At 41.0% G+C, this 10,000-nt stretch overlaps 1 pseudogene; it reads left to right on the top strand.

Annotated features, from left to right (window-relative positions):
• The first annotated feature begins 6,837 nt into the window (after nt 1-6,837).
• LOC138059042 (uncharacterized) overlaps nt 6,838-10,000 on the top strand; it is a 4,383-nt pseudogene continuing 1,220 nt past the window's right edge.

The raw sequence follows: 10,000 nt of genomic DNA, 5'->3' as shown, positions 1-10,000 counted from the left end.
AGAAGAGCTTCACACACAGACACGTCCCCAACCACGTTAGCCACTCTTATTTCCATCATCGTGGACGAAAATCGAGGAATCTACTGCCAAATCAGTTCCTGCTCCAACCTCAATAGCCTCCGCCTCAATCTGTGCAACCTCGACAAACTCCCGCCATTTGCTACTCACCGACAACTTCGACTTCATCGCCGGCCTTCTCAACCATCCCAGTGCCAGCAACAACATTTGTTCCCCATTTTTCAAGGACAGTCGCCGTTATCAGCACATGGTCCAACCAAAGTTAAACGCGCAACATTAAAGGGTGAGTATGTTGAGTTTGTCGCGGTGCTGCCAGAAAACTCGCGCCTTTCAGATAACGACCTTCCCGGGCTTTCCATTTCCTTTATCGGTAAACCACAAAGCGTTCCCCCCTCCTCTCGGAAAAAGTAAGCCCAGCTCGATCCTTGTCGGCTTTTTCTGTATGGTTTTCTCAGGGGTGGATCCAGGATTTTTCATGAGTGATTTGCACCAACTAAACTAGGGGGGTTTGGGGGCATGCTCCCCCAAGAAAATTTGAAATTTGGTGCTCTCCGAATGCCATTTTCCCGCACCATCACAACATTGGCCTCGACAGTCATCCATAGATAGTCCTAAATCAGCTACAGCACCAATTATTAAATCTTTGAAAGCTGCTCCTGTCGTTCCATCCTCACAAAGGTAGAATCCCACAAATCCTTCTCTGACTGTTTTGTTTCAATCAAGAAATCTGATCACCACTGAAAGATTTTCTTTGTTTGATACGTCAGCTGCTTCGTCGGACATAATAGGAAAATATTTGCTCTCCCTGATTTCCTGCGACAAATTATTCACTATGATAGCACCCACAGTTGTAATCATCTTGTTTTGACGGGTTTTAGAAATATGTCGCATTTCTGGGTGCAGTTTTCAAGTGATGTTGTAGTGTTCGGTCGCCGCTGTCAATTCAAAATTCTAATAGTGCCTGAAAGTTTCCAGAAAGACTGGCATTTTGTGGATCATCATCTCGTGGACCTCTGAGGGCTATGTTGTTTCTTTTGCAAAAAATTATTGTCTTGAACAGGGATTTCAGAATTTCGCGATTTCTTTTGATTTGTTGTTGAAGTAAGCTGTTTATCTGTCGATCAATTGGGAGCGATTTTCTTGTCATATTTCTCAAAAAAATTAAAACAAGGATAGTTGATTTCGTGAACTGCAATAAAGGGCTAAAAAATAAGGTTTGGAAGAAATTTGAGTGATTTCTGCAAGTCACTTGAACTACTCTGGACCCACCCCTGGTTCTGCACTTCTCACTTCTTTTCCCCAAAGGGCGGTAGAGATGTTCCCCTATCAAGCGACCATTCAATTACCCAAAGGAAGTTGCGGGCTTGGCATGGCCTTCCTACGATGTTAACTTTCGTAGGAAAACAGCCACAAACCTCCCCCTCCAAAACAGACATCTAACCCAGGGTCCAAATTAACTTGTGCATTTTGACCTGTTTTATGGATACCAGAAAGCAACGACCGCATGGTCTTGTGTATGTGTCAAGCATTATCTTTTCACTTTCAAAAGCGCACATTTTGGAGAGAAAATGTATCCGACCTCAAATGTACATGTACATGTAATTTGTCGAAAATTTCAGCTACAGAAACACTAGTCACACCCTGTTGAACACAAGCCGCCATAGTGGTACATTCCTCACACCAGTCCTTGAATCTCTTTACTGAGTTGTTTTTCCCCCTGCAATACATATTTTATGAGAAACAACGGCTTGTGACGTTATGGAGGCTGTTAACGGAAAAACTCCTTCATTTCTATTTCAAAACAGTCTCAGGATAAAAAGTAAGACATCTCTTGGCAAACAGATCTGACCTTAACAATGGCGACCAGTTGTGAAATTCTGGTCGCCAGTACTCAATTTTTTAGTTGCATTAGCAACCAGGAAGGCGCAATTTCAGACCCCGTAACCTGCCTCCAGAATAATCCCCATTCACCCCTGAGGGAGCTCCAGGGAATGGCCTGGAAAGACCACTACTACCTTTACACAGCCCTTCCCGTTGGCCGACGGAGTGCCCCTTCATTTTTAATCAGCTTTCCGTATCCCCCCCCCCCTCCCTGTTCGACCTGCTCACAAGTTCACCCTGATCCCTTTTGTTACTCATCTGTGCAATACAGGCTCCTACGGCACGATTATGTTTATCTGGCAGCACTTGACAACCTTCACATTGAGTCTGGCTGTCTCCTGGACATTCTGGCTATGCAAGTCCTTCACAAAGTTTGAGGGGGATCAAGCTCTCCCATGGGAATGCAAGAAGGCTTGCCACCTGATCAGCTCATCAGTTCTCCATAGCATCTAAGTATACTAAGTTACAACCTTTTAAGTCTACCAAATGTTGACTCCTTTATGTTATGGGCTGCATTTACCCTTTCCTTTTTTGGCTTCTTAAGAAGCAGCGAATTTACCTGCAATGGCAATTTCGACCCTCAGTCCCACCTTGCTAGAACAGACATTTCTTTCCATCCCAACATCCTTCACCCTACTTCATTTGACACTGCAATTTAAAAGTCCAAAACTGACCCTTTCTGGGAGACAGCCAGGCTCACTTTTGCAAGGTCAAACTCAGACCTTTATGCATCGTCTGCCCTGCAAGATTCTATGCGCAAAACTGCAACTCAAGACCCTGGCCAGCTACTCTTCAGCTTCTCCTGTGGACCATATCTCACCCAGACTTCACACACCAACAACTTACGGTTTCCCTTAAACCTCTGTGACAATGACAGCTCCTCCTCTGCCTCTCACAGCTTTAGTATTGGTGCTGCTACAACCGGCAGAACCACTGGCATTTTCAACTGGCTCTTCAAATTCTGGGTCGCTGGAATCCTAACACATACCAAGCTTACATCAGGACTCCAAAGGAAACAATATGTCAGGTTCCTCAGTCATTGGCCTCTTGCTCCTCCTGCTAACAACCCCCTGGAATCCTTGAGAGCACTTGAGTATCTCATTGAAACTTGGGTTTTTCTAACAATCAGTAATGATCTATGACAGTTCCTTGGATAACTTTATTCATATTTTCCTGTATCGTCCTGAACCTATAGTGTTTTCACCTATGGGTACAGCAATCATGTTGGCATCCCCCTGGAAGCCTGCTGTGCGTGTTTTCGTTCCCCCTCACCCTCATTTCTCCTCGATATGATTGCCTTTCATCCCCTTTTCAGCCACATGCCAGCCATCACGTGGGTGAAAGCACTATCCTAAGCTTAATGCCATGTTTCTCCTTTAAAACAAAAAAGAAAAAAGGCCCATTCGGCACTTGAGGGCTTTCTGTGACATTCTCTTTCCTTGGGCTTTCTGCCCTCTCAAGTTCATGTAGTATTATTGCAATGACTATTTTGACGGAAATGTTTTGCACGAGGGTCCTATCCCCTCCAGCCAAATGTGTTGTGCGAGGGTCCTATCCCCTCCAGTCTAATGTTTTGTGCGAGGGTCCTATCCCCTCCAGTCTAATTTTTTGTGCGAGGGTCCTATCCCCTCCAGTCAAATGTGTTGTGCGAGGGTCCTATCCCCTCCAGTGGAATGTTTTGTGCGAGGGTCCTATCCCCTCCAGTCGAATGTTTAGAGCGAGGGTCCTATCCCCTCTAGTCAAATGTTTTGTGCGAGGGTCCTATCCCCTCTAGTCAAAGTTTTTGTGCCAGGGTCCTATCCCCTCCATTCGAATGTCTAGTGCGAGGGTCCTATCCCCTTCAGTTAATTGTTTTGTGTGAGGGTCCTATCCCCTCCAGTCTCTATGCGATGCCCATTGGCTTTGGTTTTTTATGCTCATGTCGTACTTTCGACCCCTATCTCCACTCGTCGGTTCTCTACTTTCACCTTTGGGGCAGGCAATGTTTGCTTTTCGCTATTGCAACTCCGTGGAGATGGGGTCATTTTTTCTCCCTGTCAAATTGGGAGCAAAACCACTAAATGGGCTTCGCACAGGGCACTCCTCGTTTATCTCGGCGTTTTGGGCGGGGAATTGCTGCCTGCGGCACCCCTTCAGCCCTGTGCTGAAGCCCCGTTAGGGAGGGGGCATATTGTTACTCTGCTGGACTGGGTTAACTTGGCCCCAGGACATTATGCCAGCAACTATGCCCGCCTTGCAATACAGGCATGAGGCACCCCCTCGGCTAGTTGCCGAGGCCCCTCATCCGGTGGTCCATACCGGCGGTGGGTATTATCCGCGCCTTGCCAGTACATTCCCTGCCCCTCGTTTACGCCCAAGTTGTGTGTATTGTCTTTTATTGCGCACCAAAGCATTAAGTGCACACAATATCTATGAAATGACTTTTTTTTCTTGTAAGAAATGTTAATAAATAATACTAAATATTATACATGAGAAATATGTTTTAAGGATTCCATATTTTCTCTCTTTAGTAGAAAATAATCGCTGAAATCTGATTTATATGTACTGTATATATATATGGGATATCTGTGTCATTTTTATAGAAATTTTTTTTGCTCCAACTGACAATGTTCCCTAACTCAGAATGAAGCCTTATCTTCACTGGAACACTCATTGATGTACACGAGTAAGTGGTCTCGGGTTTCACCATTTGCATTTTCTTCACGAAATTGAAAGCAACTTGTCACTTGAGAACTAGTCAATTCCTTACCAAAACACAGGAACAGACCCTCAAATACTGTGGGTGCCTTTATCATTGATCCAAGACCTTGTCTTAGTTGATCAAGCACCACCATTTTCTTGTTTAGTACTGTGTGAAGCATAAAGCTTTCCACAAGAAGCTGCCTGTTTTTTAACTAATTTAAGCCAAAAAAAAAAGATTTTTTCCTCAATTAATGTGAATATCATATTTGGTAAATGAAATTTAACCCACATACTATTTGCAAGTTACAAATTAAGTTAATGTGAGGTTTTAAAATATACCTTCAAGTTAATACTGTAATTTTTTTTTTGTTATAAAATTCCACCCAAAATGAACAATTTTTCTTCGCACACATTCAGATGCCCTACCTCATCTTCGAATGAACATAAATACCGATGCAAGAGAAAACATATTTTCGGAATTTGCAAATTTGATTTTAAGAAACAGTCACCGACGAGGAACATCCAGCATCAGAGAGAAGACTTATAAACTCGTCATCCTTCAACAGTTCATCAGTTGCTTGACTATTCATCAACTATTTTAGGCAGAATGAAAACACCACCAACAACAACAACAACAAAAATTACTGTTTTGAAGGTGGAAACCAATTTAGTGAAATCTTGTGCACGCTAAGCTGAGCTCTGGCTATATCAATTTTATTTTTCTATTTAAGGAGACGTTATGTAGTGTACATTTACTATTCCAAGCCAGCTAAGTGAACCGCGTTTACTTAATGTCAGAGCATCTTTTGTCATACTGACAACTCTCAAAGGGTTTCAGCAATTTATTAAAAAATGGGGGATTGAAATAACTACTCATGGCCCCTGTCCCCATGCTGGTTGGTTACCGAACTTTATTGTTAACGGCCGTGTTTCATCAAATGCTGGATTTTTGTAGATGAGCATAGCATCTACCAAGGCTGTTTTCTCGTTAACTGTAACACTGAAGTCAGGACCAGTGAGTTTTTTGTAAAGCTTATTTAAAATGCTTGACAAGTCTATGAACAAAACAAAACATGGGATTACAAATGCTGACAAACTCCAAAGCTGCATTTTGATATCACACCCCAAAACAATGTGCTATGACTGTCTCATGTTTGCTCTTTAAATATCAAAAGGTCCAAAAAATATTTCAAGATTGAAATAATTTATTTGGAGGAGTCATGGCATTGATACATGGAATAGGTCTGTGATTGAGAAGTTTTTCATGATGCAGGATAAGGGGCACAGAAATATTTCTGAAAGAATCAAGAAAAGTTGAGTAGACATATGCCTTTGTACATTTTATGACTTGCGAGTCTAATGGCTGTCAAAATGAATTTTGACTGGATACCATTGGCTGGAGTTCTATTTGGGTAAACAGTCCCTTTTGTCTGAAAAAGTGCAACTGCCTGATCTGTGATATTTCTATACAGAGAAGAAACTCATCTCCGATGTATTTGTCATTCTAGGCAAGCAAAAAGTATTAGACCAATCAAACGGCTTACCTGTATTGGCTGGAAGTTTTTTCTTAACTTCTTGATGAGGACACCACACATAGCTCATCAAATCATCATTTTGATCAATAACACCTGACAGATGAATGTAATTGATATTAAATACCTGTTAAATAATGTTATATTAAATAGTGCAATAAACCAGTGTTTTTTTTTCTTATTGATTCTTTTGTGTACATTACCTGTTGGCTGCATTGCATCTATATGAGAAGATCACTGAAAGTTAACTTGATGTACTTCTTAATTACTGAAATAAAAACTCCTGCATAAAGTAGGCATAATTATATTATAATTATAATTATATTACAGAACGTCACTTTCTTGGGGACCTTTCAATTTTTAACAGGATAGGAGCTGGTGGTTTTGAGAACATTTGGTATAAAATTTGTCTGGTCCCCCTTTTGTTAGCTATATTTTTCATACCCCTCTTTTTGTTGAATGTTTTTTTTTGTCGAATAACCCCACTTCTATATTTCATACTATCTGTAATCTTCCATTTTTGGGATAACCTCATCGCCATTCGCCCCTCCTGGTAAAAAAACCATGCGAAGAAAGGGCAACTGGGGGGCACCAGCTGCTAAGAATTTTTGGGTAAGGGAATTTTTATTTGGTTCATCATTTTGGAATGAAGAAAAAATAGCTGAAAGTGTTACTTGAACTACCAGTATCCCACCCCTACCAATTATACAAAAATTATTGGGACATGCCCCCATCAACAAGTTTTAGCTTCAGCCACCAAGAGAAGTCCACCTTGTTTTGCAGAATATTCAGGTCAAAGAAGCAACCTGAACTATCTGATGGCACTCATGGTGATGATGGAGTGCTTGTCGTGCAGAGTCTCTCTATTCCCTGGCTCCTAAACAATCAAAAATACAGAGTCAGTGTTTATGAAAAACCTGAAAACTAAAAGTGTACATTCCAAATTCTGATCATCTATTTAACAATTACTTCTCGACTCCAAATGATCTAACAGATGATCTAACTAGTCAATAGCCCATAAGGCCTAACTCTAGGTGAGAGGTCTAACTGTTTTAGTAAAAACCTACCATAGTAATCATGCAGTCCAATAATAATGAAAAATGTTGAAATTTGAATGAAATAATTTATTTTTGGCTCTTAAAACCAGTTCTTTTTACTAATAGACCCCTAGTAGCTCAGGCACAAAGCTCAATTGGTGATAGACCATTGGTATGTCTTTTCTAATAAGAAATGTTCCCAATTTTCACTGGTTTTTAAAAATGCACCCCCTGTAAACCAAACCCCCCCCCCCACCCCACACACATTTAACATGCAATTCTAATTTCCTTGGTCACTGCCATTTCATGTACATTTCATTTCATCTACAACCACTCACAAAGAATCGCACTTTACCCTGCATTCCATCCTGTAAACCGCGCAAAAATCGTGAGAAAGGGCCTGGAAACCGAACAATCCTCATGAATTTACCGAATTCCGGGAAATTAAGTGGCACCATTCGTTCAAACTGCAACCTGTAAGAATACACGCACGATGGTTCTTGTATAAGGTATGTATAGTTCATATACAATATTTTGATTGATCATTTTCATATATTAATATTTTTTCGCTTATTCACAAACGTCAGTACCAGAATATGTATGTTTTTTATGTCTATCTACTCTTCACTATTTTACAATTGTAACAGGTGAAATTAGAACATGTATGCATATCAAATTTAAAAATCCCTTTTTAATATCTTTTTCTGCAAGAAGATTACATAAAAGTTAGACGAAATTTATCTGTTGTTAAGCATCCCGGGTCTAGCCAACGTTTTTGCATGATTTTATATGCACTTTAAAAATATACTTAATGTGATTGTTTTTTTTAGCCATAGTAGTAATCGATGATTCAGATGGAAATGAAGACAGAGAAAATGATGAAGAATATTCTCTTCCACAGAAAGTACCAAAAGGTGAGTAACAGAAGCTGTTCACGCAAACCTACAATTAAGCTTTGCTGCTGTCTCTCCCAGCAGGGTACCTGTGCTACTGCAGAGGCAACCCAAATAAACAAAGGATGGCGGGCTGAAAGTCTTTGACGGGTGATTCAGATTTTTAGCCACTTAATTTTCACAGCATAGATGCCGTAACACATCATACAGTTTTTAAGATAAAGTTTGATTTTTAACTCGGGTTTGAAATTTCCGCTCCCTAACACTCTATGCTGTGAAAATTAAGGCGGGTGGCGCAAGATTGATGACGACATAACCTTTTATTATTCGTATTTGTGCCAGCTACGCCCACCGTGAAAAAGCACGCTTACCGCCATTGATATAATCTCTGTCGTTTCTAATATTTCATTACCACAGATGAAAGAAGATACAGACAACAAGCCTCTGTTAATGGGCCCTCGTGATAAAGACAAGTATGTAACTGTTTGAGTTTGTTGTTAGAATAAGTGTTAAATAATTTTTCGGTGTAACTTTCAACTTCGGAAATTACAAGGAAATTTGAGCTTTTCATAAAAGCTTGAAGTTTTTGAAAGTGCAATAGGAATGAATGATTTGCCAGTAATTGGAGAGTATGTTATCCATAAAGGATTCTGGGATTGCCGGGGGCAAACATTGAGTCGAGAGGAAATGCAAAGCGCTTCTACCAATGCAAGAGTACCTCTGGGTCTCGTACAGTCCATTCGGAAAATGGGGTGTTCTTTGCCAATGTAAAAACATCAAAGGGCTACAAAAAGGATTATGTTCCGAAGGAGGAGGTTTATGAACTCACCAGATATTACATAACGAACAAAGCCAACCTGTCATTTTCAAGAACTATTGTCACTGTTAGAGGGGTCAAAGAACGAGAACCAAGGCGTTGGTATTTGGTCCTGTATAAGTGGGCAGGTAGACCAAGAAAGTTTACCGCCATGGTAACGCCATGAAACCAACAGCGTCAGTTTATTTCCGGAAAGACCCCTTATTTTTCGAGACGATTGATGAGTATCTAGACCAAGGACTGTCTGTTGATAACATATACGCTACAATGTCAAAAGAAGTTTGTCAAACCGTGAGTGAAACTATCTCAGGACCGAAAATTATAGAAAACCGAAAGTTCCACAAGAAAGCATCTGAAGAAACACGGGATCCTGCTGAAGAGCACAGTGAAGCAGAATCCTTGATATCCAGCCATAACAGTATACCAAGCATAAATACTGTGTCCTTTACTAAAACACAATACTCATGTGTAAACATTCCAGAACATGTGCTAGACGATTTAAACCGATTCTGTGTACTTGGGAACAGTATATTGCATGTGGGCACAACCTTCGAACTAGTGGATGGTCTGTGGCTTACAGACACCACATTCAGTCACGAAGCACTGATAAACCACCGAAACAGAAAGCACCCTGAATTTCCGGACCCCAGTTTCTGGCACTTTAAGAAAGACCGCGAAACTTATCGCAGGTTCACAGGTGAATTAGCCATTGCCAAACCCGAGCTACTTAAAGTCAAAAAGGTTGGTCATGATCTTGACAAGGCAATTGCCAAAGGCATGACCGATATTTTTAAGGATGCACAAAACGTGTGGTGCACACAGCATATGAAGGAACACGATGCCCAAAAGCTGAAAGCCATGGGATGTAACGAAAGGACACAGAGAAGAATTATGGCTGACATCTACGGATGCCAAGAACAACTACTATTGGAAAATGGTCTAGCAGATTCAGAAGACCCAGCTGACTATGAAGCAAAGCTAGCGAGCTTGAAAGATGTGTGGGTCCCAGGTTTTCACAAATGGTTTGACATGCACCATTACCTGCCTTATTAATTCAGCGCACCAACAACTTGGTCTAAGTGGGCGTTTTTTCACCAAGGGGCTTGAATTGACACATAAGCTTCAAAAGAAACGATTACG

This window comes from Montipora capricornis, chromosome 1 (assembly GCF_036669925.1).
Source record: "Montipora capricornis isolate CH-2021 chromosome 1, ASM3666992v2, whole genome shotgun sequence".
Classification (NCBI taxonomy): Eukaryota; Metazoa; Cnidaria; class Anthozoa; order Scleractinia; family Acroporidae; genus Montipora; species Montipora capricornis.
This window is presented reverse-complemented; position numbering and strand designations above follow the sequence as displayed.